Source organism: Pyxicephalus adspersus, chromosome 11 (assembly GCF_032062135.1).
Source record: "Pyxicephalus adspersus chromosome 11, UCB_Pads_2.0, whole genome shotgun sequence".
In the NCBI taxonomy this organism is placed as follows: Eukaryota; Metazoa; Chordata; class Amphibia; order Anura; family Pyxicephalidae; genus Pyxicephalus; species Pyxicephalus adspersus.
The window spans coordinates 34,934,818-34,962,123 of record NC_092868.1 but is presented as its reverse complement, the minus strand read 5'-3'; positions in this window follow the sequence as shown (position 1 = coordinate 34,962,123).

Sequence of the window (27,306 nt, the reverse complement as noted above, 5' to 3'; positions counted from 1 at the left end):
ATATTAATTCTAAATTTTCAGTTAAAAGCTTTGCAGGCTTTCTAGCCAAAAGTAATAAACAACCCATTATGCATTGCTTAGTATTTACCCCTGGTTAACTGAGTCACAAAACTGAAAGAATAAATAATCAGAAAAACTAAAACACACATTTGCTGGATATGGCCTTGGTCTGCAGTTCTCCCACAGCACTGTGAAGGTTAAACCTTGCCGGAAAAAAAAATGGCAACAACATCATTGCCTTTCTCCAGCTACCTGGTGTCCCATGTTTACAGTTTATGTATGTCCTGTGGATCAATACATCAATACTCAGAAGAATTATTTCAAGAAAACAAGCAGTAAAAGAGCCAGGAAACAAAAGGAGCAGATGTTCCAGGTTGAGAGACGTGGCCTTGAATGCGTGGGGGCAGTGGGTTGTGGTAGAGAATGGTGGAATTGTTCTGTATTTATACAAGATTGACAGCTAGTGTACAGGAATGAGACCTAGCTTAGTGGAGTCTGACTGTGCAATGATTTGTTACTACTGCAGAGAAAATCTAATTTTATATCTACGTCTTAAGATTGCACAAAGCAAACAAAACAGTGTTTACTATATGCGAGAATGAATAAGTGTTATTTTTGAAGGACAGGTGCATTGCATGAATGCATCTTTCATTTTTGTATTTATCATTTTGCATCTTATGAGGACAAGGGTAGCTGAAATAGTAGCACAATATTTAGTTAACTTCTCTTCTTATTCCTTCTTTTGCTGCAATAATGACAATGCAGTGCAAACTCCTCCGGTATCGCAGGTTTGTGGACTCTGCAGTCCAACTTGAGGAATGTATCCTAATTAGACAAAGCAATGTGCAAACTACAAACTCATCAATTCCCACCGCTCTGAAAGCTGAAATTTACATTGTTTCTATAGACCAAAGCATAGCGGTCTGATGATCCGGGTCCTCTAAATAATATAATGGTTGTATTTATTTTACAAAGCATTGGAGATTAGAACATCCAGCAGCATTAATAGTATGTTGTCCTGACTATGGTAGTTCAGATGAGGCTCATTTCATACTAAATAAGTACAGCTATGCAAAAAAAAAAAAAAAAAAACTCTGCCCCTCTATTACAACCTTAATTGGTTGGAGTTATTGGTTAAAGCGGCCTTTCTTGACCAACAGCAATGCATAGCATAAACACTGAAACGGAGTCAAAAGTCCATGAAGGCACAGAATTACAAACAATGTATCTACTGTAACCAACTCTGTATGTTTTTAGGTTCCTATCTGCAACACCCTGCAACTGGGAGCCTGGAAATACCACTTGGAGAGTATGTCTGAGATAACCACCTTAAAGGATCCTACAACCCCCAAACCATTGTCATGACAGCAGCCTAATGCAATACCAGAATTAGGTTGGGTGAGTAAAGGTCACTATCTGTATTTGTTTAATCCCTTTCCACCCTGGACACCCCCTTCCACTCATATATGCTTTAATGTCTTCCCTGCTTTTCTCTGAGTCTCTCTAATTTACACAATTATACAGTCTACACACATAGGGTACACAAACTAAGTGCAACTGTGTTCTTTTTCAAATGTCCCAGTCAATATAGAGACTATCTAATTACACTCTACATCATAAATACAATTCTACATTGTGTTGAACAGCGCTGTTTATAACACAATACAGAATTATATTTATGACATACAGTGTAATTAGCAGTGTGCTTTGTGTGTTTTGCAGATAGCTGCAGAGTATATTTTTGACACTTATTCACAAAGGTTGCTTATTTCTATTATTATTTTTTCAATTTTGGATAGTGTGCAGAGTAAATCATTTATTTAATTTGCTTTTGATATGCAGAATATGGTGGATTGCTGATCTGACAATCGTTCTTCCAGGGACACAACAGCAATTAAAAAAAGAATAATTGAATAGAAAATACCCTTTAGAAGAATATAGGAAGGCCTTTCATTAGCTTTCTGTGACCTTGCTGGATATTTCCCCTTACATCTTGTCACAGTGACAATGTTATCTCTATAGTACGTGTAGGAAAACCTCCCCAACAAGATTATACATACATATTTTTTCTTTTTACTTTAGTCTGCTCTGTTAAATACTAAAAATGATATCTAGCCAAAAGTAAATATAAAATGTGATTGTATGTTATGAATATGATACAATGGCATGAATAGTATAAATATTGTATAAAATGAATATAATGTATAATTTTCAGTTTTCTTTCTTTGTGATTGTATTCATTGGGCAGCTCAGTCCAAGGATTCAGTCAGACGGAGTGGTCATTAGGGATGTGCGATATTGGTAAATTCGATCGTGCGGCGAATCGGGCCTTTCTCGCTTACCAAACATGTAAGCTGGGAGGGCCTTGTGAATTTGGCCATTGAATTTAAATTTTCAGGACCTGCAAGAGCTATCAAGGGAGAGGAGCAGACAGCTTGGCTCCCCTGATTGCTCTTGTAGCCCTACCAGAACTGTTGTATGTGTTCTTGGATAGAGATTCTCTTGGATAGAGATTCATGAATGAATGAATCCTGTGATGATTCCCACAGCTGCATTCATTGATGAGCACAGCCATGGGACTCACACTGACAGGAGGAGTACCATGATTGTGCTCATAAATGAATGCAGCTGTGGGAATCATCCTGTAATTTTCTCGAACTTCCGATGGTTCCGTGGACCCATCAGAAGGAAATTTTTGCGAGGCTGGCAAAGGCATTCTTGCTCATTCCTAGGGGTCAAAAAAACAACAAGCTTCTGTCATGCTAAGCTTTAGTACTTCTTTTGGTAAACCTTCATTACCATTTGTTAAACAGTAAAGAGTAATTAAATGCACATGTCCTGAAATGATGAGGTCATTTCTGTGCCTGGAGTTCTTGTTGTCAGCTTAGACACTAGGGCAACTGTGTCCTAGAATAGACTGCAATGACTCCATGATTTGGAATTCCAATGGTGACTTTGGTGTACACTAAGTGACATGCTTTGTAAGCAGGAAAGCTCTGCTGAAAAGGTGTGGGGTCCCTATAAAGGGCTGGAGACATTTCTATCTGGTAGATATTTTCTGGCCGTGCAAACTAGGGAGAGAGACCTACCTGTTAGTGACAGTGCATTAGAAGGCCCTAAAAAGAGAGAAGCAAAAAGCAAGAAACTAAGAGAGTTGCAAGAGACTGGTATAATAACTCCATAAAGCAAGGTTTTAGCAGAGTAAATCATACATTTTATTAAATAAAACCACAGAATATAACTAACAAGAGTAAGGAAGAAGTTAAGTAATCCCACACAAATTCAGATATGTTAACAGATTGAGGGCAGGTTTTTATAAGACATGTTCATCTGTAATATCTCTAACAAGTAAAAGTTGGCATGTAATAATGTCATATATCGGATTATGTGGTGTCAATCAGCACAGCTGTCAAAAATAATACTTGGCTGTTCACATTGGAATGACATTGTATGCCAAAAAAAGCACATACATACTCACATAATATACGCTATATAAAAAAATCAAATACAGGCAAAAACTGACAGAGATATTTGGAAATAAAAGCCAATCTGGATAAACCCAAAATTGCATGTGATTCATAGATTAGGGCCTAGAATACAGAGGTACATTTTCACTTCCAAACCAATAAAATATTTTGATCTGAAGCAAATCTAATATTAATTTAGCAAATGACTGATTGCACATGGATTATTGTATGTGTATGGATAGGGCAAAATCTCATACACATGTGTGCAATGTTTTTGGACTAATAAAATGGAATATCAGTCAGATCTGGCATTGGCAGGTTCCAGGTTTGAATCTTGGCCAGGACACTATTTGCATGAAGTTTGCAGGTTCTCCCCGTGTTTGCGTGGGTTTTCTTCCGGGTACTCCTGTTTCCTCCCACATTCCAAAAACATGTCGTTAGGTAAGTAGCTTCCCTCTTAAAATTTACCTTCGACTGTACTAAAGATATATGACTATTGTTGTCACACTTACCTCTTTCTCACTAAAGACAGATGCTTCTCTCCTGCGAATGCGGGCAGTTTTGACGCTGGGCGTGCCTCTGTTTCCAAGCTTTATCAATTCCGTCCAATCCGCTGGCGAATCAGAAAATAGCCTCTTGACCACTCCTGGCTATTTAGCTAGCTCACACAATGCACTCAGTGTTCGTGCAAAGTGTCTCCATTGTACTGAACCCCTAGTCCTGTTGAGCTACTTCCTGTTCACCTGGTGCTTAATTTAGTGTTTCCTCTGTCCAACTCCTGTGTTAACCCCTCGTCCAGTCTGTTGGTTCCCAGCCAATTTTCCTGTGCTGTTCCTGTGTTCCTGTCTGTCTGTGGATATCCCTGAGTCACCTGTGCTTCCTGTTGCTTCCAGTGTCTCCTGTGTCCCCTGTGCCTGCAGTGGCCCCTGTGTCACTAGTGTCTGTCTCCTGGATCCTGATTTGGTACTGTGTTTTGCCCACCTTGGTGTGCCCAAGGACCGCAACCCGGCAGTAACCGGCAGCGCCACATCCTCACCATCGGAGGCTCTGGAGAAAACCTGGTTACTGCTTAGACTCTGCACCTTGGCCCTTGTCAGAGCTCAAACAACCTCTGTGCAAGCCCTAGCGCCCCCTAATGGTCCTGTCCCTCTGTGCGAGACAATTGTAGGGACATTAGATTGTGAGCCCCTTTAATGGACAGTTACTGACATGACTATGGACTTTGTAAAGTGCTGCGTAATATGTTGGCATTATATAAATACTGTGTAGTAAAAAAATATCAATAATAGGAATGCCTGAAAGAGGTCCCTTCACAGAGAACTACCTTCTATGTTTAACACATAAGACCTACTCATCAGACCACTACTCCCTATGACATCTAAAGCCAGATTTATCCTAACCTCCCATACCAAGAGGTGAGGGAACATAAATCAGAAATTCTATAATTTCACAGAAAAAGAAGTAACTAAATCACATAAACTTAGCCTAGCCAGTGTTTCTCAGAATTAGAAATATTGCCAATGCTCATTACATAAGACTTTACCATTATTTCACGGTGGAACTGGTTCCACAGTCATATAATTGTTACCACCAAGCTTCCAAAGACTTGGTGGGCTTAGTTCCTCTTCCAGGTTACAAGATACTATAAGGCTAGGTGCACACATTGCTGGAAACGATTCTTCCTAATCATTTACAGCAACACAAGAATGAATGAGCACTGTCCAGATCCATGGGGAGAGAAAGGGGAGTCAGCATAGGTAAATAAACGACGTTGGGGAAGATCTGTACACATGCTAGATGTTTGCTTGCAATGATCATGATCGTTCATCTCAACAATCATCACTGTGTGTACATAGCCTAAGACTCTGATTTCTCATTAAAGTGGAACTATACTCAGCTCCCCACCAATATTGTCCACAAGATTAATAAAAATATACTTGTCAAAGTAATGAAGCAAGAGGGTCAGAATGGCCCTCACATTTTCATTAAGCGACGCAGGAAACCCCACATTTGTTAAATGAATATTTTCCTTTAAAATACTTTTTTTTATTAACATTTTATATTCCTATCATATTTTGCTCAACTTTTGCTATTATAGTATTTTACCTCCGAATGTTCCAAATAATGGAGATGCTTGACTTTGGTGACCTGCGACTGACAAAAACAAACTGCTATAAATATACCTTGTACAGGTGTCAGTCAAAACAACTATTAAAAATAATGCAACACTGTTCTTGTTGGATTGGCTTTGAATCAGTGAGACCAGCTGCAAAAAAACATGTGGTCAAGGGGCTTACTGTGAAAACACAATGTACAAATTGCAGTTATGGGAAATAATGATCATTTTAGTGTTAATCCTTTCAAACTACAATCTGATATTTCTGAGTAGTTATTGGCAGACAAATCAATAGCATGCGCTGTCTGGTGAGTTTTTACCCTGCAACATATGCCATTGACTCAATAGCATGTTCTGCTTGTCGGAACATGGCTAAATTCTGTTGTGAAAAACCTATTTGTAAGTTTGTAACGCATGACGTCTTATGCTTTATATAAGAGAAAAGGGGATATTAACTAAAATATAGATTTTTTTTTAACATTCTTTATTTTTATTTTTATTTTGAAAAAAAAACAAAACAGAAAAACAACACAGGCAAGAAAAATATAGCCTTAGGGTAAAACTGAACAGTACAGGGGTAAGTATAGAAAACAAAGACCGTTGCATTGCATATTTCACATCATATCAAATACAAAGAGATTACTTGTGGTGCAGTTACAGACATATCATCATCATTGGACAATCAAGGTACAAAGGGGAGAGAAAAAATAAGGTGCCAAGAAAACAAGTATGTAAATACGACCCAAGATACTCCAAGCCCCTTTCTCTCAAACTGAGAGGCTCGGATCCAGGTGGCGCCTGAACTCCAGGGTGTCACGGTAATAAATCCAGCTACCCCATATCATATTAAATTTCTCTTGCGTACCTCTCAAGCTCCCAGTCAGATCCTCCATGAGCATTATATCATTAACCCTGTGGAGCCACATGCCCACAGTAGGGACTGACACTGTCTTCCATAACATAGGAATACAGGCGATCGCTGCCACTATAAGATGTCTGAGAATAGACTTCCTGTAGCTCTTGTCTGGAATAGTGTTATGGTGCAGAAGGAAAAACCCGGGATCCCCAGGGACATTGTGAGTTGTGACCTTCTGCATGAGTGCTCTCACCTGATCCCAGTAGGGGCCCAATAATGGGCATGACCAAAAAATGTGCAACATGGTGCCCTTTCCTTGATTACATCGCCAACATCTGTCTGAGACTTCAGGGAAAAAACTATGTAGCCGCTCTGGGGTCCTATACCACTGAGAGAGGACCTTAAAACTCAGCTCCCGATATTTGCTGCTCGTAGAGGACCGATGAACTGAAGAGAAAATCTTACATTTTTGCTCTGGTCCCAAAGTAAGCCCCAGTTCAGCCTCCCATGCACGTAGATATGAGGGGGAAAAATTCTCCGTGGTCTGGTTGAGCACAGCATACAGGTAAGACAAAGAATGTCTAAGCGGGCCACTTCCCACACAAGTCATCTCAAAACTCGTTTTCACGCGGTTATTGCAATGTTCTGGGGGAAGAGACCGTAAATACTGGTGTAACTGCAGTGACCTCCAAAAATCGAGATTAAAGTCTCCCATCCTATCCATCAATGTCTCCAACGAAACCCAATGTCCTTGGTGGATATAGTGTTCCGCCCTGAGGAGTCCACCCTCACGCAAGTCCCCGAATTTCCCATCTTCCAACCCAGGGGTGAAAGGCAGGGTTTCCAATGATCCGATACAAGGGAGAAGGTCCAGGCGACAGGTTGAGCTTAAATATGGGTCTCTGACAGGCTTTCCAAGTAGCAAATATCACAGGGTGAGCTCTCAGATTCAGGTGAGGGAGCTTCTGAAACCAGGGGAGCGCTGTCAAAGGTACAGGCGTGAAGGATTGTTCCACACCTATCCATTGTTTAAACTCCCCATGTCGGAACCAGTCTAAAATTCGGACCATTTGGGTCGCCATGTAGTATAGAGAGAAATTAGGGACGCCCAGACCCGCTCCGTTTTTGCTTCTGAATAATAGACTCCTGCTAAGTCTATGGCCCTTTTTACTCCAAATAAAGTGGAATACCTTAGAATGTAATGATTTGAAGAATGAGGCCGGCAAAGAGATTGGTAAAGCCTGGAAAAGGTACAGGATCCGTGGCAGGACGTTCATTTTCACTGCCTGTATGCGGCCTAGACCACTGCTCTAAATCTTTGTTAATAGTAGTAAGAATGGGAGCGAAATTTAGAGCATAGAGCTGAGACAGGTCCGCTGGAATCCGAGTCCCCAGGTACTGAAGCGCCTTATCTTCCCATTTAAAAGAGAAAGAGGGAATGAGACGAGATCGAAGGGTCTGAGGCATAGAGATACTCAGAGCTGCAGATTTAGAGTAGTTGATTTTAAAGTTTGACACCGACCCATATTCCCGTATTGTGTGAATAAGGTTCGGTAGGGATGTAAGAGGGTTAGTGCTGATGAAAAGAAGGTCATCAGCATAAGCTGCCACCTTATGCTCACAACCATTTAGCATAAGGCCCTGAATATTAGGATTAGAACGTATTGCTGACAATAGAGGTTCCAGAGACAAAATAAAAATAAGGGGGGATAGGGGACAGCCCTGTCTAGTGCCATTAGAGATACTGAAGGGTGAGGACACTTCTCCGTTCACCCTGACCGATGCAGAAGGGGGCGAGTACAAAGCCTGGATCCAGGTCAACATCTTATTCCCCATGCCCATGGTACGGAGCGTGGCCAGCATAAAGTCCCAGTCCACTCTATTGAAGGCTTTTTCAGTATCGGTTGAGAGCAGAAGCGAAGATCTGTCAGAAGAGGCCGCTGCATGAATCCATGAAATGGCTCTCGGAGTATTATCCCGGGCTTCCCTGGAAGGCATAAACCCTACTTGATCTACGTGGATAAGGGCATGAATGTGTTTTTGCAATCTGTTAGCTAGAATTTTGGTAAAAAGTTTAAGATCTTGATTCAAAAGCGAAATAGGCCTGTAGCTGCTACAAGCCGAAGGGTCCTTATCTGCCTTGGGAATTACAGTGATTATAGCTCTTAAGGAATCCAGCGGTAGAGAGCCCCCATCGGTCAAGGAATTAAAAGCAGATACAAAGTGAGGAGCCAGGTCCTCAGCGAACTTCCTGTAGTAAGTGGGTGAAAAGCCATCCGGGCCTGGCGCCTTCCCTGACTTGGTTTGCTTTATAGCTGCCTGGAACTCTGCAACAGTTATCGGGGCTTCCATATCCTTACATGCCAAATCAGACAGGCATGGTAAATTGACCCTCTCTAAATAACGCTGTATTTTCTCCAGATGGGAGTTGCGTGCTGTACTCGACTGAGCAGGTGGTTTTAAATTGTATAGGGAGGCGTAATAATCTTTAAATTTTTCGGCTATCTCTTTCACCCGGTACACCTTTCCCCCAGAGTCAGAAAAGATACATGTGTGCGGGCCCTTAAGCCTCTTAGGGCTCTTGCCAGCAGTCGCTCACATTTATCCCCATGTTCATAACACTTCCCTTTTGCGCTTCCCAGATCACAGTGGGGGAGCACTCAGGAGCAACATTCAAGGCAAAGTAACTCCTCATTTCGGAGGTCAGCTCCGCAACAACCACTGGGTCAGCCAATAGCGATTCATTTAATTTCCAGTACCATGGCTTGGGGGAAGTGTAGGCTAAATGCAACGTGAGAATCACTGGTGCATGATCTGAGAATGCAATGTTCCCAATCCTGCAAACCACAGCCTGCGTCAGATCCCTTTGCTTAAGCCAAAAATGATCAATGCGTGAATACATCCGGTGAGTATAAAATTTGTAATCCCTACCAGTCGGATTCAAGATCCGCCATTCGTCAACCAATTGGTGTTGAAGTAGACAGTGTTTCAATTGAGCAGAAAGATGTGAGCTAGCAGGTCCCGCTGCACCGGATGTATCCAGGTCACGATCAGGAGCAAAGTTAAAGTCCCCTCCACATATGAGCAGACCCTCAGAGAACTCCTCCAGCTTCTCAAGCATCCCTTTCATAAATCGTTTGTGATGCACTTGGGGGGCATAAATAGAGGCAAAGGTTACAAGACGTTCTTCCAAAGTGCCCTTGACAAACAGTACTCCACCTTCTCGATCCCTGTATATATCGATAAGATGCCAGCGTACCGACCCTGAGATCAAGAGGGAAGTACCCCCAGATCTGGAGTCCACTGAGCCACAATGGTAACTGGTTGGAAATTTCCTATTGAATAATTTGGGAATCTTGTCATGTTTAAAATGAGTTTCCTGGAGTAGCGCCACCTGGACCCGCAACCTCGCCAATGCAGTCAGCAGTGCTGAACGTTTCTCCGGGACATTCAGGCCCTTGACATTAAATGTCGCTAACTTAATACGGTCCATGTCAGCAACAATGAATCACCACAGTATAAAACACCTGTCAGATCAAGCTCAGAGGTCAAAGGATGTGCAATCCAGTCTCGGGGGTTTGGGGCGGATAGGAGGAACTTAGGGGAGGGGTAAGGTTCTGACACAAGGAAGGGCTTGGAGGAGGGGGGACTAGGAAAGGTGGAGATAAGGGGTGAGGGTGGACAACCAAGTAACTAAGTACCAAAGGTACGTAAGGCACCAAAAGGTGTTAAGTCTCAGAGAACCTGAGAGGCCTAAGTGGGGGAGTTATACAAACTCTACGATGGCATGGGTGGGGGCCCCCAGCCCGCCCCCCACACACGGCCTAATAAATACCGGATACATTTTAAGCTGGTGGTAATAACACCGCATTAGCCATGGCGTCAACATCATCAATACAGGACGCATATGAAAAGTGTCAATGTGCATACAGTTAAAAAACAATAACTAGGAATCTATTCAACAGATTAAAAAATTGAGGAATATATTAACCGAACTTTAGGCATAGCCTGAAACTTGTAAGTGGCAGCAAGCTACACAATTCGCCTGAGAGTAGCTCAACAAATAATCTGCAGTACAGACCTATATGATTTATAATTACCCAGACCCTACTCCTGAAGGGGTGGGTCAAATGTCCCTTGGAGGTCACAGAACTAAAATATTTATGAGTGTTTGCCCTTCCACAATATTTTCTTTTCCCAGGGTAAGTTTTGTATTATTATTATGAAACTTGTCTTTAAAAGCAGATCACACTTCATACAAAAGTTTATGTGAAAGTGTATGCAAACCTTAACAATTAACTTCTCTTATTTGCCTAATTTTATATGCCTTATGGGTGCACAAAACTGGTTGATCTTGTTCAATATAGATATCTGTCCCTTGTTCTCTGCACACTGTATTATCTCAAGAGTCTATTCAGCCACCATTTTTATAAATGGAAACATTTATTGTCTGTACTTTTGAGATTAATTGTGGGATTGCCTGAGTAGCAAAATGAAACTGTGCCATTGTGACACCACTAATAGCAGTGGATACATTCTGGATGATATTGTGCAGTCTTTAACAGCTAAAAATAATATTACACTCACAATGCATTTTGTAGAGTTTTTGGACACTTCTTCTGGTACAGTGTACCACAACTTCCAGTTGTGTGGTGCTTCAACACCCCTGGAATTAAGTTCAGAGAAAGCACAAAGATCTGCACTAAATATTGAAGACATTCTTTACAGACTATGTTATAGGTTGTTGATTCCAGTTGGGTTATTTCTGATAATAGAAATGTCAACACCATCGGAGTCTCTCCTGTGGTTTTCCTTCTCTTTTCTCTCTCCATTTTTGAGCGATTAAGAAAGAATTGTTTGTAAATGTCTGTAAAATTAAAGTTTGCTACAGTGATTGATGTTAGAAAATGAGATGCAATATACAAAGACCTAGTTTGAGGACAGAGTTTAGTTATTTATGTTTTTTTTACTTTTCATTTGCATTTCCTTTGCAACTTTAGCAAGTTTGAAGAACCCAATTGTGAATCCACCTTAAGTATAGTTTATTTAAATCTACAAAGAATTTATTTCAAATGAAAAGTCATCCAACTAAGCTACCTAACATCAATCAATTTTGTGAAGGTGCTTTTAGGAATATTTAGAATGCTTGTCAAATATATAAAATGAAAATAGAAAACATAGCCAGAATGAACTACAACCATATGATTGCAGACTGTAGCCAGAACTATGACTACTTAAGAAATTACCTGGGGGGTTGCATAAGGAATGCATTTTCTAACATTTGTTCTACTTAAACAACTTCAACCTGGCAAATGAAAAAATATAAAAGAAGCTGCTGTACCACAGAAATAGACAATCAATTTAGAAATGCCTGGTCTGCCATGGGAAAGACAAAAATTATCAAAAAAAAAGATATAAATATATATTTATACAGTATATTTATATATGATATTAGTACATAACTAGGAATTAGAAAACTAGAAAATAAATAAATAATTATTAAAAAAAAAAAAGTAAATGGGAAATTTAAAAACAATCTCCCTGCAGACAGCATTCTAGGTGGAAAATGTAGCCAGAAAACCGCAGGGCTTAATTGTCCAAACGCTAAGCCACAACGATATAAAAGCCTAATATAAAAACAAACTGTCTTATTTACTGACTATTTCAAAATGACACAGGACAATCAATTATTGGTAAAATGGACAGAATTGAAACATATTAAACATGATAAACAGTTCGAAAAAAACCACCAGACACTGGGTTTTGTCTTGGAAACGTTTTATGACCTTCTGTCCTTTTGTAGTCTGAGGCTATGTTCAGACTGGTGGTAAGGTTGCAGTGGTTACTGCTTCCAATTACGAGGGGGTTGGTGCTGAGGAGTTCCTGGCTTTGCCCAGAAAGAAGAGAGCCCGAGTTAATTAATACCACATTTATTCAACATATTCCCCCTGAGACTGATGCACTTGGTACAGCGTAGTTGCAGCTTTTCTAGACCGTTCAAATAAAAGTCCTTCGGTTGGGCTGCAAACCAGCTCTCAGCAGCATCTTTGACGTAAAAAATGTCCTCAAAACGTTGCCCCTTCAGGCGTTTCTTCAAATTGGGGAACAGATAATAGTCCGAAGAGGCCAGGTCAGGTGAGTGGGGGGGGGGGGGGATGGTGGAGCTATTGGAAACCCAGGGTGTTTGGCAGCCATAATGTTGGACGTGTGCACAGGTGCATTGTCCTGCAAAAACAGGATCCCTTTGGTCAACTTTCCACAGCGTTTTGTCATAATTGCCTCCTTCAGCTGGTCCAGGAGGTGAGCATAATACTGTCTGGTGATACTAGAGCCCTGAGGTAGGTAGTCCACCAACAGAATACCGTTTTTGTCCCAGACAGAAGCCATGACTTTTTTGGCCAAATTCTGGGTTCGGAACTTCTTCTGCCGCTGGGACCCGCTGTGGCACCATTCCTTTGACTGTTCTTTGGTTTCAGGATCATAGATGTGGAGCCAGGTTTTATCATCAGTCACTAACCTAGCCAAAAAGTCTTGTGCAGCTTCAAAATGGGCCAAAACAGCTTTGGATGCTTCAACCCCTTCCTTCTTCTGTTCAAATCACTGTTCAAACATTTAAGCACTCATTTCGCTGAAAGCTTGCGCATGTCCAGGATAGTGGTGATAACAAACCCAACACACTCCCGTGAGATGTCAAGTATCTGGGCTATCTTTTTTGCGGATATTCGCCAGTCCTCAATAATCAGCTAATGGACAGCATCCCAGGTTGCCGGGTCAGTTGAGGTTGGGGGGTGCCCACTGCGGGGCTCATCCTCAATGGTGAAATGTCCAGTCTTGAAACAAGTTATCCAGGTTTTGACAGTGCTGTAGGAAAGACACTTCTCCCTCAGTGTTTGTGACATCTCAGTGTGAATGTCCTTTGTTGACTTTCCCTAGAGAATCAAAAACTTCATGACGGCCCGTAACTCCAACGTGAAATTTGCTTGTGACTCTGCCATCACAGCTTCTCACTAAAAGAAAAAACAGTTTTAGGAATCAAAGAAGACCTGATATTTGCACAGTTACATACTAAGATATGAGGCTGTCATATTCTCCCACACATTCTTCTATTTCATCTGGAAAGGGGCAAAGCCATGAACTTCTCAGCACCCCCTCGTACACCAATGAACAGCTGCCTTGGGTGAGACTCTACATGTACGATCTTCTCACGACAGCCCAATAGAGAATGAATTAGGGCAGCAGTGAGCAAGTCAGTACCAGTCATTCCGCTCACTGTCAAATCTGCACACTGGTTCTCCTTCAAGGTATCAGCTATCGGGAGCCACATGGGAAACCTTGTTCACTGTCCTTTGTAAGCCAAAAGTTAAGACACAACCTAAAGCAGACTAATCACCACATTTTTTATATCATATAAAAGAGTGGCTAACCCCTTATATAATTAAAAATGTGTTTTTATTTTAAACTTCTCTCCTTCTGTCTTTACTGCAGAAGCACTAAAGACTAAATGCTACAACTGCAGCCTCCTGAAATATACATAGGTCACATATCCCAAGAGGCTGCTCCTTCTGACCATGCCCAAGATTGGGGCTTTCCTGGAATGTAAAGTGCATGCACAGTGGGATTGACACATCTTCTTTTACATTTTCAGGAAGACGTGTTACCCAATTCTGTGTCTGCACAGTGCAAGACCAAATAACTTAAGAAGCCACAAAAAGACAGAAGAAGGGAAGGAGTGGGAACTTCTGTACTTGTTTGCAAAGGGATTGTCAGCTTTACACCTATAAAGAAGAGTGTTTTTTTTTCTTGAAAAGTTCCACTTTAAGCCAAAAAGGAGGGACAAGAGTACTTTAACTTTACCTTTTGCAAAGTACCCCTATCCTTATGTTGATGTAATCCTCATCAACAAGGACGTCCAGTAAAGTAATTTACAAGAATCGCAATGACTCAACAGCTTATGATTTTTACACACTGCCGAAGTCACCTGCCAAAGTCATCATTCCCAATACTGGTGATATGTGTCATCTTTTCTCATTTTATAGGTGTACTGCAAGACTGAGCTTGGCACACATTGACAGACACATCCCTAGATCACATTCAATTGCCTCATGAGGCTTTTCAAAACCAGAAATGTCCAAATCTTTGGCATCACCAGTATTTAACATACCAGATCTCTCTCAAAGAGATGGCTTTTTGGCCGAAAGGTCATTGATATTTGGGTATTGATATTGTTTGTTAACAATTTACATTTTTAATTGAAATGAATATGTTTTATATGTATAATATTAGATGGCAAGCACTGAAACATTGTTTTTGGTTTTTTGTTTTGTTTTTCTTTTTCTCTCATATTTCCTATAAATATATCTTAAAATGATGGAATGTTAAGATTCCTTTTAACTGTAAATTGCAAAAGCTGCGTATTGTGGATCTGCGTTGCAATATAACAGGGTTTCTTAAAAAGGGGCAAAATAGATTTGATTTGATTACATTTTTATAATTTAACCATATTTTGTGTTTGATTGCATTACATTGAAATCTTTGGGCCAACAATATTCCAAGTTATTCATAAAGCCCCCAAACGTGGTACCATCATCAAGATTGCTAGTCAGGGGAATATTTTTTTTCTTAAAACTAAAAACATAGTATAGTCGAATATATATATATATATATATATATATATATATATATTTTTTTTTTATTTTTTTTTTTACGTACAAAACCACAGTTTTAAAGCAACCACCAATGTTTCCACTAATTACTGTGATGGTTAGGTGCGCTGGGTAAAATGGTAAATAAGCACGTGGCTTTCCCATAACTCAACTTAAGGGAAAGGTGATAAAATTAATTTTTTAAAGCTGATGATGGGAGGGGTTAATTTCCATAGGAATGTTGCTTATTGGCATTACTTTATATGGATCAACAGTGGGTTTTTGTCCACATGCTTCCTTAAATATATTTTCGCTTGGGATATGTTCCTTCTTTGTGGGGACAAGACTATATTCACCGGATTTGCAATTAACTGCAGGCCAGCTGTAAAAGCAGAGAACAGATAAATATGAGCTGCCAAAGTACACTGCTGCTAAAGCTCATATACAGCTTTAAGGCAATCCCCAAAATTGTATTATAAACGTTTCCTATATTTTACATATCACCCTTATTGCTTGAATTAACCTGTCAATGTTCTAGACCATGTGTTCAGGTCATTAATGAAAAAACTGAACTGCTGAAAACTAGAAATTAGTTTTAAAATAACTTATACTGTAAAATAATAACTCTGTGTGGTTACTTGATTACATAGCCAACCCTTGGATCATTGTATGTCAAAAGGCCACATAGGTCAGGACATAGGACAACAGATTGTCCCATTCCTTTAATATTTCATCACATTGTTTTTTCTCTAATTATTCAGGTAAAATATAAAAAAATAATACTTTATAGCATGACATGGACTGAACTCTTTTTCATGAATATGCTTATTACAAAATATAATATTGAAATTCTTTGCTTAATTCCTTACTAGTTTTACACAACAGTTCACAGATTTAAGGACAAGGGATGTTGTACATTTCAGTAAATATTACAGCTAATTTGCTTCAGATTCTCTATACTTTCAACAGATGTGAACAATATCATCTTACTTCAAACTTTCATAAAAGTAGTTCTACTTTAATCTGCATATGTTTCCGGTATCATTGGCTGAGTACTACAGACCTTATGCGGCTTAAAAAACCTGCTCATTAAATGTAACTAATGGAGCAAGTGGCACAATTGTTTAAATACGCGTCAACTAATCCTTCTCTAACTGATCACCTAGCATCTCTTCCATTATCTCAATGCATGTCAGTGTCATAAGTAGAAGAAGGCCCCGGCAATCTGCCCAAAAAGGATTTATTATGCCTCAAGACTGTGAAATCCAGTTTCAGTACAGCAATATCTGTCACTCTGCCTTAGTGTAAGAAATCCGTTTAAATAGTAGCAAAGAAGTCATCTTCTAATTACTATTGTTCCAAAATGCCTATTGTTTTTTCAGATTACTGAATCTCTGCAAGTGGACTTTCCACACATTTTTAATCTGATTCCTTATCAAATATCCAATTTCTAGACATTTTCCTTAGACTAAAAAAAAAACACACACTTTATTTTAACTGTTTTACCATTTCAAGTGTATTCATTTGCATCAAAACTGTACAAATCGGGGTGATGCTTATGACCTGTAACAATGAAATATTGTAGAGTTGCAATGGGGCTACACATCAGCAAGAAAGGCCTGCTGCAAGATGCAGTCATTCACCAGCAACTATTGCTCACTATTTAAAACTAGTTTTTCTGTCTTTTTATGAAACATGGGTGGAAAACATATAATAAACCCAGCATTCTAGCAAGCCCAGCATTACTACATTCCAGTAATATAACTGGATTTGAATCCAAGACCCAAAGAAATGCTAATCTCCGAACGTTCTGCCTACTCAACTGATATTTTAACTAATGTTGCTAGGTTCCCAGCTTCATTTCTTGAAGAATTGAGTAGATGTTCCTAGACACAAATGAGGTGAACAGGTTAGTGTGTAATGCTGCTCCTCTATAGTCACAATACTGTGAATAAGCCTCACCAATATTAACAAATAGGTGCTTCCTACTTTGGCTGTCATAAATACATGTTGCTCTTTTATGAGACCAGTGGCATAATTTCTGTGAACTCAGATTTTCAAAAAGTACCACTTTTTATGGATACAGATGACAATATGTAGCACTCTTTATTGTGAGCTTTATGTGCTGACAGCAAATTAGATAAGTATCAACTAGTGTTGGTCGAATAGCTCACTATTCGATTCGACAGCTATTCGGCCGCATATAGCAAAAAAATTTGGGTGGTCGAATTCGAATTCGAATCCCATTAAAGTCAATGGGAGAAAAATTCGGGTTTGTTTCAGCACTGTGTAGAGCTTCTACAGCCTCCAAACAGATGTAAAAAGATACATTATAAAAGAAATACTATGTCCATTCATACCTCTACTGCTCTGTGATTGGCTGAGAAATAGACCAATCACAGAGCATTAGAGGTATGAATGAACATAGTATTCCATAGTCTCCAGGATCAGGGGAGCAGAGCTGTCAGCATAAAGCTCCGCTGATTGCTCTGCTCCCTGCCAATCTCAGCCAATCACAGAGCAGTAGAGGTATGAATGGACATAGTATTTCCATTCATTGCCCTCCTATTGCCTGCGGTTACGGCTAATTGAAGGCACCTGATTTCAATTAGCTGTGACCGCACAGTTCCCACGGGCCAGGAATCCCACAATGACATTATGATTCATAATGTCATTGTCGGATAACCTGTAAAAAAAAAAAAAAAAAACAAGTTTAAAATAAAAAACACATACAAAATAACGAATTTAAGAAAAAAAAATTTCTCCCGAATTTTTGCTGTCGAATGCAGCAAAATTCGGTTCGGGTATACCCGAATTCGAACAGCCATATTCGGGTCGAATATAGGGACAACCCGAATTCGAACATCAACACTAGTATCAACTATTAAGCAAAGCCAAGGTTAAGTATTGCAGCTCAATAATGTAATTGATAAACAGGGGAAAGTTGTGGACTGGTGGTGATCAAATGGAAAGCAGAATACAGAAATCTAGTTTTGTGACCGAAATTGGAGATCAAAATGCAATACCTACCTGAGTAATAGGCATGTACTTGAAGCAGCATTATGGAGACCTAGTTATTGCATGTTTCTGAGTTTAATCCATATTGGCACTATGGCCCTGATTTATTAAAGTTCTCCAAGGCTGGAGAGAATGCACTTTCACCAGTGAGGCTGGGTGCTCCAGAAAACCTGGAATGGATCTGGTCCAGAATTGAAAACATTTGCTAATAAATAGCTAATGACTTTTAGGAAATCCATTCCAGGTTTTCTGTATCACCCAGCTTCACTGATGACAGTGTATTCTCTCCAGCCCTGAAGAACTTTAATAAATCAGGGCCTATATGTCCATTAAATTATGCTATTAGAAAGTAAGTACATTGTGTAGGGACTGTCAAGATGAGGATCCGTTTGAAGTAATTGGCACGCTTGAACATGTATATAGAAAGTAGGAAAAGGTATGTAGCAGTGTGAGACTTTCTAGTACCTAAAATGTATGGGTTATATAAACCTAAACTAATGTGAATTTTCTAGTTCCACCCAGTTTTCATTCCATGGGGTTCTTAAAAGCCCCGCTCCAGGCAAACAGAATATCCTTACTCCCCAAGCAGCTGGCATTCTCCGCTTCTTTCCAATGCTCCAGGTTGTGGATGGGTTTTGTAAACCTAATATACAATACAGGTCCCACTTCAAGATTTAAATATCTATAGGTAGAATAAGCTGTAATACTAACCTTATCCCTTGCATTGGCGGGCTTCCACCATGCTGTACAGCCAGAACCTTTACATTTCTCACTACACCAGTTAAATACTTTCTGATAGCTGGTCCTGTAGTCTGGAGATTTGAAGGCAAGATAATTCCATCTGCTGGGGGACTAAGGAATAATGCAGGAGTAACATCTTATTTATCATTCTCCGGACCTTATGAGCATTTGTACTAAAAGCAACCTCTCTTTGTTTATTTAGATTGATAGGGGCTTGGCACCATTGTCTTTTTTTATTTTTGTATCTCTCTCTGTTAAGGATAACCACTCTCCCTAACTGCCACCAATGTTACTTGGAATCAGGGAAGGGTAAATCTTCAAATCTGAGTTGCCACCAGAAAAAGAAATACAAAGGGAAACCTTTCAATGAAGATACTCCTTAAAAGAACATTTTCAAACATTGGAAAGGCACCTTTTTCTTCAAATTTTCCATTGAGTCTACATGGCAGGCATGTGAATAGGAGGGTATTTTTATAGCTGGGTACGACTGTTATATTTTCTGCAAGGAGAAAAAAAGGAAAAAAAAAAAGATACATGTGCAGTATTTGCTTTATAAGTTTTCTAATTTCTAAATCCATGTGTATTGCATGCACTTGATTGACAATATAGCTGATTTATTATAGGCTGATGACCTCAGCAAAAAGTGGATGTTATTAAGCCAGGTGAATTTTTATTCACCTAAACATAAGAGACAATTAAATTCTGTAATTGTAATTTTACCTTACTAACATTTATTTTGAAACTGACCAATTTGGACATTGAAAAATATACACTTTTTAAATTGTGTGCAGCCAAATGCATAGAATACTGCAGTATTTTTAGGATTACTTCAAAAAAAAATTCCAAAAATGAGCAGTACTCATTGCAGCACTCACCAAAAATGTCTTTCTCAGTATTGCTCAGCCATCTCTAGCAGCAAATAAATATAAATAAAAATATGTGTGACCAGTCAATACTCATGAAGGGTTAAAATAGCTGATCTAGCTGGGGTCATTGAAGGGAAAAATTGCTGATCTAGCTTGAGCCATATATCTTAAGGGAGGTGTATTTTCTTTTCCTGTCTACGTAGTTTAAATGTAAACAAATGTCAGGAATTGTACTTTCTTTGAGATACGATGCATGTCCTGTTTTCCTTACAATGTGTCAAATAACATTATATATGTAACTAAAGACCAACCTTCTTTTGTATAATTATCTGTATAAAAAGACCACTTCGTTAAGTAAACATTAGAGTATATTCCTAAGACCATACTGTGTGCGTGTGTGTTATTGGGATATCTCTCCAGACGTCTGTCTCTCTGGTGCAGGAGAAGTCAGAGTGCATTCATTTGTGGAACCAGAAGTACAAGCAGATCCTTTCAACTCAAGAAAGAGAGAGAGCGTGAAAGGAACAAAAGAGGGTAACTTAAATAAATAAATAAAAAAGCTTAAAAAATTGTATGGCATAATTTACCTTCTATACAAACTACTTGTTAAAAGTTGTGTGAGTACTTAGATATAAAAAACAAATCCAATATAAGTGATTATTTTTAATACACTGCATCAATGATCATATTTCTATCATCATATTATACAGTATTATCATACAGTATTCTATTTCTAATAATCCTTTTTTTCAGAAATACAGTGTAAAATAAATATACAAAACTAATTTCAACAAGGTCATACTGCTATTTGTCAATCAGCATTAAATGTGCACAAAGTAAATATCAAATTCAACATCACAAAGGCAAATTCAAAATATAGGATTATGTATTTATTTATGATATTTTATGTAGGCAACTCATGTAGGGACATAAGGAACTTGGAACGTCACTTCAGAATTTCAGTGTATTTTATGAAAATGCTAACGCAGCAGTAATCATTATCATAAATTCTAGTATTCAGAGTTACAATACGTATATGATTAGTGATACATTTCAGGAGATCATAAATAGACCTGTATAGTAGTTTCGCTCTAAATGTTTTAACACATATGTCGCCTGTGGCTGGTAAAATGGCACATCTATTGAATAATTCACCATAAACCATTGCCCATCATTCTTCTATATTATACAAAATCTCTGTAGAGGTAATTGCACTCTGCTCACCTTATAAACTTCATATAGGATCATAAATTGATACAGTGTAGCAACCTTGCCATAATCCCTATTTTAGCCAACACATTTTATTTTACTAAAATCTAATAGAGTGGGATAAGGCTACTGCCTCTGTCTGTGCCTTCCAATTCCAGTGATATTCTCCCCCTTTTTCTGGTGTTACATGCATAGGACGTACAGGAAATGTCCCCAATGGGGTCATGCACATTAATAATAACTTACAATTTTAATAATGACTTTACCATGTTTATACATGTTTATTAAAATAACATTTTATTTTTTATTTTTGTGTTTTTTAATGCTGTGAACATTGATGATTTCCAGCATTATATCCCAAAACATAATGGGAGGGTAGAAAAATGTTTGAGCTTAGAGCAACCAGGGCAGCATCGTTTTTAGCAATCACATTTATGTTTTGAGGGCAGTAATGAACTTGAATCTCCCCAGTAGAAAAAAATAACCCAGATTAGGTATAATTCGTTTACTGCTCTATTTGAAACTATTTCAAAAAGTTTAGGCTTTACATACACTTGAACTTTGCTGAAAGCATTTCTTATTGGCCCTTAATCATGTTTCAAAAATTCTAATATCTTTTTATAGCCTTTTATTTATTGTTACAAAGTATATGCTGAGCGCACCTACACAGGTATTCCTCTATACCTAATATTCAGAAAGCTGTTAGAGTTACCACTTCCTGTACTGGCTTTAAAATGGCTATTAAACCCTGATGAAGGGCTTTTAATACCCCAAATTGTGTTGGCTGTATTTGTTGCTGTTGAATATAATAATAAACTGTGGAGTATTTCACAAAGGGGTTTGGCTTTCCCCATTCTATATATGTTTTTCAGAATGTAGCTTTTAGCCCCTGAATATCTTCAGAGCTCATAAAAGTAGTAATCTGTTCCTAAATCTCTAACTTCTAATCATTTATTTCCATTTTGTTTTTTATGTTTTTAGATTCTCTTTTTTACCGGTTTAAAAAATCCCCCTTCTTAACCTCGCTGTCTGTGCTTATAGTTAGTTCTCTTGTCATCCGCTCCATCCCAGATGTGAAATTTGACCAAAAATTATACCTATCAGTGACTATGTGACAAACGAGTCAAAAGTGTGAACAGATGCTGTAATACGGTGTGTTATAAAGATGGAAGGGATAATTACCAGAAGTTCTCAAGGTTGTAAGTATCTCTCTGTCAATGAGATGTTCTCGTCTTTGTTTATTTCTCTATGCAAAATTTGATGACACAATCCCTCTTTATTAGCTTGGAAAAAAGCATGAACATACAGGTAAAGCTTGAAGGACTGCAAGACTGAGCAGGTTTGACTAATAAACATCACAACATACAGTCAAAATATTTTAAATGTCAATTGAAAATATGGTGCTCCACTAAACTGGCCAAACAAAGTATGACCTTCAGATCCAAAATTCAACTGAATATTGAAAAAATGTTAGAGATAATGGCTCTGATTTATTAAAGTTCCCCAAGGCTGGAGAGAATACACTTTCATCAGATAAGCTGGGTGATCCAGCAAACCTGGAATGGATCTGGTCCAGAATTGAAAACATTAACTAACAAATAGCTAATGACTTTTAGGAAATCCATTACAGGTTTTCTGTATCAGCCAGCTTCACTGATGAAAGTGTATTCTTTTCAGCCTTGGGGAGCTTTAATAAATCAGGGCCATAGATTGACCTGTGGAGCACTTGTTCGTGAACTTCAAAAAAAGCTGCAAGGAAACCTCACATTTTGGAATCTTACCCTTTTTATATCAATTTTGTAAAGAATGTTAAAGCAACTATAACAACAATTTCTATTCTAAAAAATATTTAGAACAAAAAATGCAACAGTACCAAAAGTGTACTTTTATTTTTTTTTTTTCATTTAATTTTTATTTTTTAAAGTTACAATTAATGATTCACCTTTTTCTAAACCTAATAGCAAAATATTTATTTATAATACATTCAACTGAGGTTCCAAAACAATGATTCAAGTATGATTCTGATTCCAGCGGAGACATTAAAGCTACAATGTTATGTGTGCTCTAAGCTTTTTCATTGTTTGAAGAGTATATCTATTCAACCCAGAAGCTTTAAAATCCAGTGCTATGTAGCCATTATTCACCCAGACCTATTAATAAACCTTGTAGTATCTTACATTCATTGTTCTGCCTTTTTGAGTCTAAATTTACCTTAGAGAATCAATATACAGTGCAATATGCAAAAGACCGAGCAATGTTTGTCAGTAAGTTGGCTGCAGAAATACAGAAGGAAAAAAATGTATGTGCTAAAAAAGTATATAAATGGATGTATGAAAAAATTAAGCTGAAGCTGTATTGGTCATAATGGCCATGAGTCATGGCATAGGACAGTGTTTCTCAACCAGCAATGAGCAGTGTGCAGATTGTGCCTCTCGGGTCAGTTTAACTGACACCAATGACCTTTTTGGGCCATCTGTAGTGGTGACATTCTTCCAAATATTCAGCAATGTAAGAGAAATTCTTCCTATTAACCATTGCATTGATGTATTGTGGATATAGCGATCATAGAAGGAGTTTGCTGAAGACCTGAAAGTTATTTCAAAGGTTCACCTATGTTAAAAAGGTTGAGTGTATTAGTGTGAAAATAGGTTGCAGGTGGCCATGAATAAAGTCAAAAAGATGCAGAAGAATAAACTTTTATGTACACAAATTCTAGTTGATCCTAACTGTGCAAGTGCTTAATCAGTGTATTTTCCATTCAAGTCTAGGCAAGTGGTTGACGTTGGAACAAACCATAAGAGGCAATACAAATAATCCGAAAATTGTGATTTAATAATGGGTGCAAAAAAAACCCCTATTGATTGCTTTCCATTATAATGAGAAGAATAGATGGTTCCATCAACTGCAGTAGTAGCAATTGTACCTGCAAATTGCACCCAGTTGATACAAAAATGCCCATATGAACAAGTCCTTACACTGACTTAAACATTACCAAATGCTTGTATTCAAGAGACCTGATTTATTAGACTGGACTCCAAGACAGGAAAATGTAGGCTATTATAGGAGAACCTGGGTGATCCAACAAACCTAGAATTCATCTGGTCCATGATTGAAAACATTTGCCATCTAATAGCAAATGAGTTTTAAGAAATCCATTCCAAACTTTCCCTCATGACTGTCCATCCTCTCCAGTCTTGGAGAGCTTTAATAAATTAGGCCCAGTGTACCCTAGACATAGCACCAACCATTCATCCATAGTGAACACATCAAGGTGAAAAGGTAACGCCTGTGTTTACACCATAGAAAGTCATTTTTTGGAAAAGACCAGATAACAAGGTCGTTATTTAACTATTTATTACAAATGAACATTTTCCAGTGACCTTCCTTTTTCATTTTTTGTCTTTATGTCACTTGGATATACTTCTATTCTTTAACATCTACATACAAAAGGTATGCAAATGTTAATTTGCAAGTATAATATATAGACCTGACATGATTCATTTTAGCAGTCATCTGGACAGAGCTCCGTTACAGATCATCTTATGTTTGATAATAGACATCAATGGCTGGTTAATTTAGCATTACTAAAATTGATATACTGATCTCCTAACAATATTCATAATCCATAAAAATATGAATTTCTATATATATGCATTTTAATTCATGAAATAAAATATAAATGTGAAGTTTTCGTGAATTGCCATAAAAGGAAGTGGGGGAAGACTGATGCTTGAATTGTGTTGCCAATATATGTGAAGTATTGTGTTATTGTGTGTGTGTTGTGATTAGTATTGCATTTGTGACATTTGGTTACAGTTCAGAATAACAGAAAAAAGTGCAACACAGCAGTTAATTAAATTTTAGTTGACTGGAACTAGACCAGCAACAAATTCTTTTTCTCAGTCTTTTTACATATATATATAGCTCTCTAGTATTACTCTTTTGTAGGATCCAGCACCTGACAACTTTTACAACACAAAACAGAAGGAGGAAAAGGACATTGCAGATCACATGAGTATATCTTCATATTGGGAGCTTTTTTGGGAAAGGGAGAGGGGTTAAAAGAAGGCCTGGAATTGGGCTTTAGTATACCTCCGGTATTCATACCTCCAAATTAAGTGCAGAGCCTAATGACTAATCAGCCAAAGCTCTGGTACCTGTGCGTAATATCATAGATTACCTGTTTTGTCGCTCCCACTGACCTTCTTATATGCCAATTTATGGGCTGCCCCAGTGGCCAAAAGCAAAGCTTAAAATGCATGACAACGAGTTTACTGCCAGAAAGTACAGGAGCTTTGCCTAATCAAAGTCCCCCCAAAATGGGTGGTTAGCCCTAAATGAGTAACAATGGGTAATAATGGGTAATATCAGTGCAAACTTTCTTTTAGACGTGACTATGGTTTCTTGGACCGTGCCCTGGTTGCTTTTAAATGGTCTCAGCTGCCAAAAAGGCATAGCTTAGTGTCCAATAGATGGTTGTTACAACATAGTAAGAGATTGTTCCCAGGATGTCAAGGGCAGAGAATAGTATGTTGACCACCTTTTAAAGTTTGATGTAATGGCTGCCAAGTGTTTATGGTTACCACCTTAGAGATTGTGTGTGAGGATGTACTGTTAACAGAGTTGTTTCAAAGTCCCAGACTAGCGGTAACCTGATTGGAGACAATTCCAATTCAGATTTGAGTTATTTGATCCTCAGAACAGATATTTGAGCAATGTAATATCCCATATGCAGGAAATTTGAGCGCACTAGGGATCATCCAATGACAGCTGCATTAGCATGCCTGCCTCCATCATTTACAGAGAGCTGATAACAGCCCTCTACAAAAGATGATGTCTGGCTAGACCAGGTTCCATGTTCTGTCAGGGACAGCTTGGAGTTTGGAGTTATTCTAGAGCTTGGAGTTAATCTAGAGAGATCAGAATGAAAAAAACAGAACATGCTTACAAAGGCACCAATTTTGCTACTGTTATCTCCTAGTCAGATACGCAGCTTGAAGCCAATGAAGGGACAGATAGGCTTAAAAAAAGTGTGGGAAAGCAAGTAAAACCATGCCAATTAGTTCCAGTTATACAGAAGCATTTTTTTTTTTTTTTTTAATCATTATTGTGGCTGAAAAGGTTTCTATTTCTTTTCTCATATTGTGACTGTTAACTGAGTCAAATCACAGCTATTATTTCCAGTTTTACACAAGCATTTTTTCCCATTGCTGTGTGAAAAATTGGCCTGTTTTCTCAGTAATGTTAGAAGTGAATGGAAGAGAAAATGGATTTCCCCATCCTGTCAATGGTTCCTAATTTGTCTAAGGAAATTATATCTAGTGAATCACCAGAACTAATCATTGAAAAAGTTTAGAAAAATAGAATTTGAACAGTAATGGAGAGAAAGAGAGATGAGAGAAGAACAGTTTTTTTGGCAACTGATATAGTTTAACGTATATGAGGTTAACATACTAAGCTTACCATTGCGCGACTGGGCTACTGGTAATGAAACATGTATACAAGTAAACATAAATTAGCAGAGATGCAAATAATATCCCAAAAATTGCCATAAGTTCTGAGGATATGTAGTTGTCTCCTTTCACACAATGTTTCGCTGTATGGCTTCCTCCGGGGAAGGTAGAGACTTGATTGAAGTTCCAAGATGACACCAAGTTTAGAAATCTTGAAGATAAAAAGGTATGGAGCGAGAAAGTGGTTTAGGATTTGGAAAAAATCCGAAAGGCAACTATGTATTCAGACCAATATGTCCAGACCTATATATGTTGTGCCAGGGGAATGCGCAAAATTGGCCAACAAAGTCCCAAAGGTTTATGGGGTCAAAAGATGACGCATGTCTGGCAGGCCAATATTGTTAGCTTAGTATGTTGACCTCAAATACTTTGAGTAAACCATTTCAGTTGCCAAAAAGCCATTCTTCACTCATTTCTCTCAATGTATGTGCAATTACATACCAGCTTGGCAACTTATATTGAAATAGAGAGAATTTTGGGTTTTTGAATCTTATAATAGAATCGTATAATAGAATTTGACTTAGAGTTTCTAAATGCAGTTGGATTTCATCCAACCAAATTTTTTACATTCAGCTCACCTTTATCTCAGACATTGCACTCCAGTTGCACTCCACGCCTAACCAAAAAGCTAGTACACTAAAGCCTTTGCATATGTTGCTTGAAAAGGAAGAGTGACAAGCTCCTTTGCCCAGAAGATGTGACCAAAGCAGGAGTCGGTTCTGTTGTTCCTGTACCTTCTGTGTTCATATTGAAGAGACTCTAGCAGACTACCTGGCTATTAAGTTACTATTTCTGTCTTTCTCCTTCAGGTTCTTTCATTGCACTAAGCAATTCTATTGCTTTTGTATCTGGTCCATAAACTAATGGTTTTATGATTT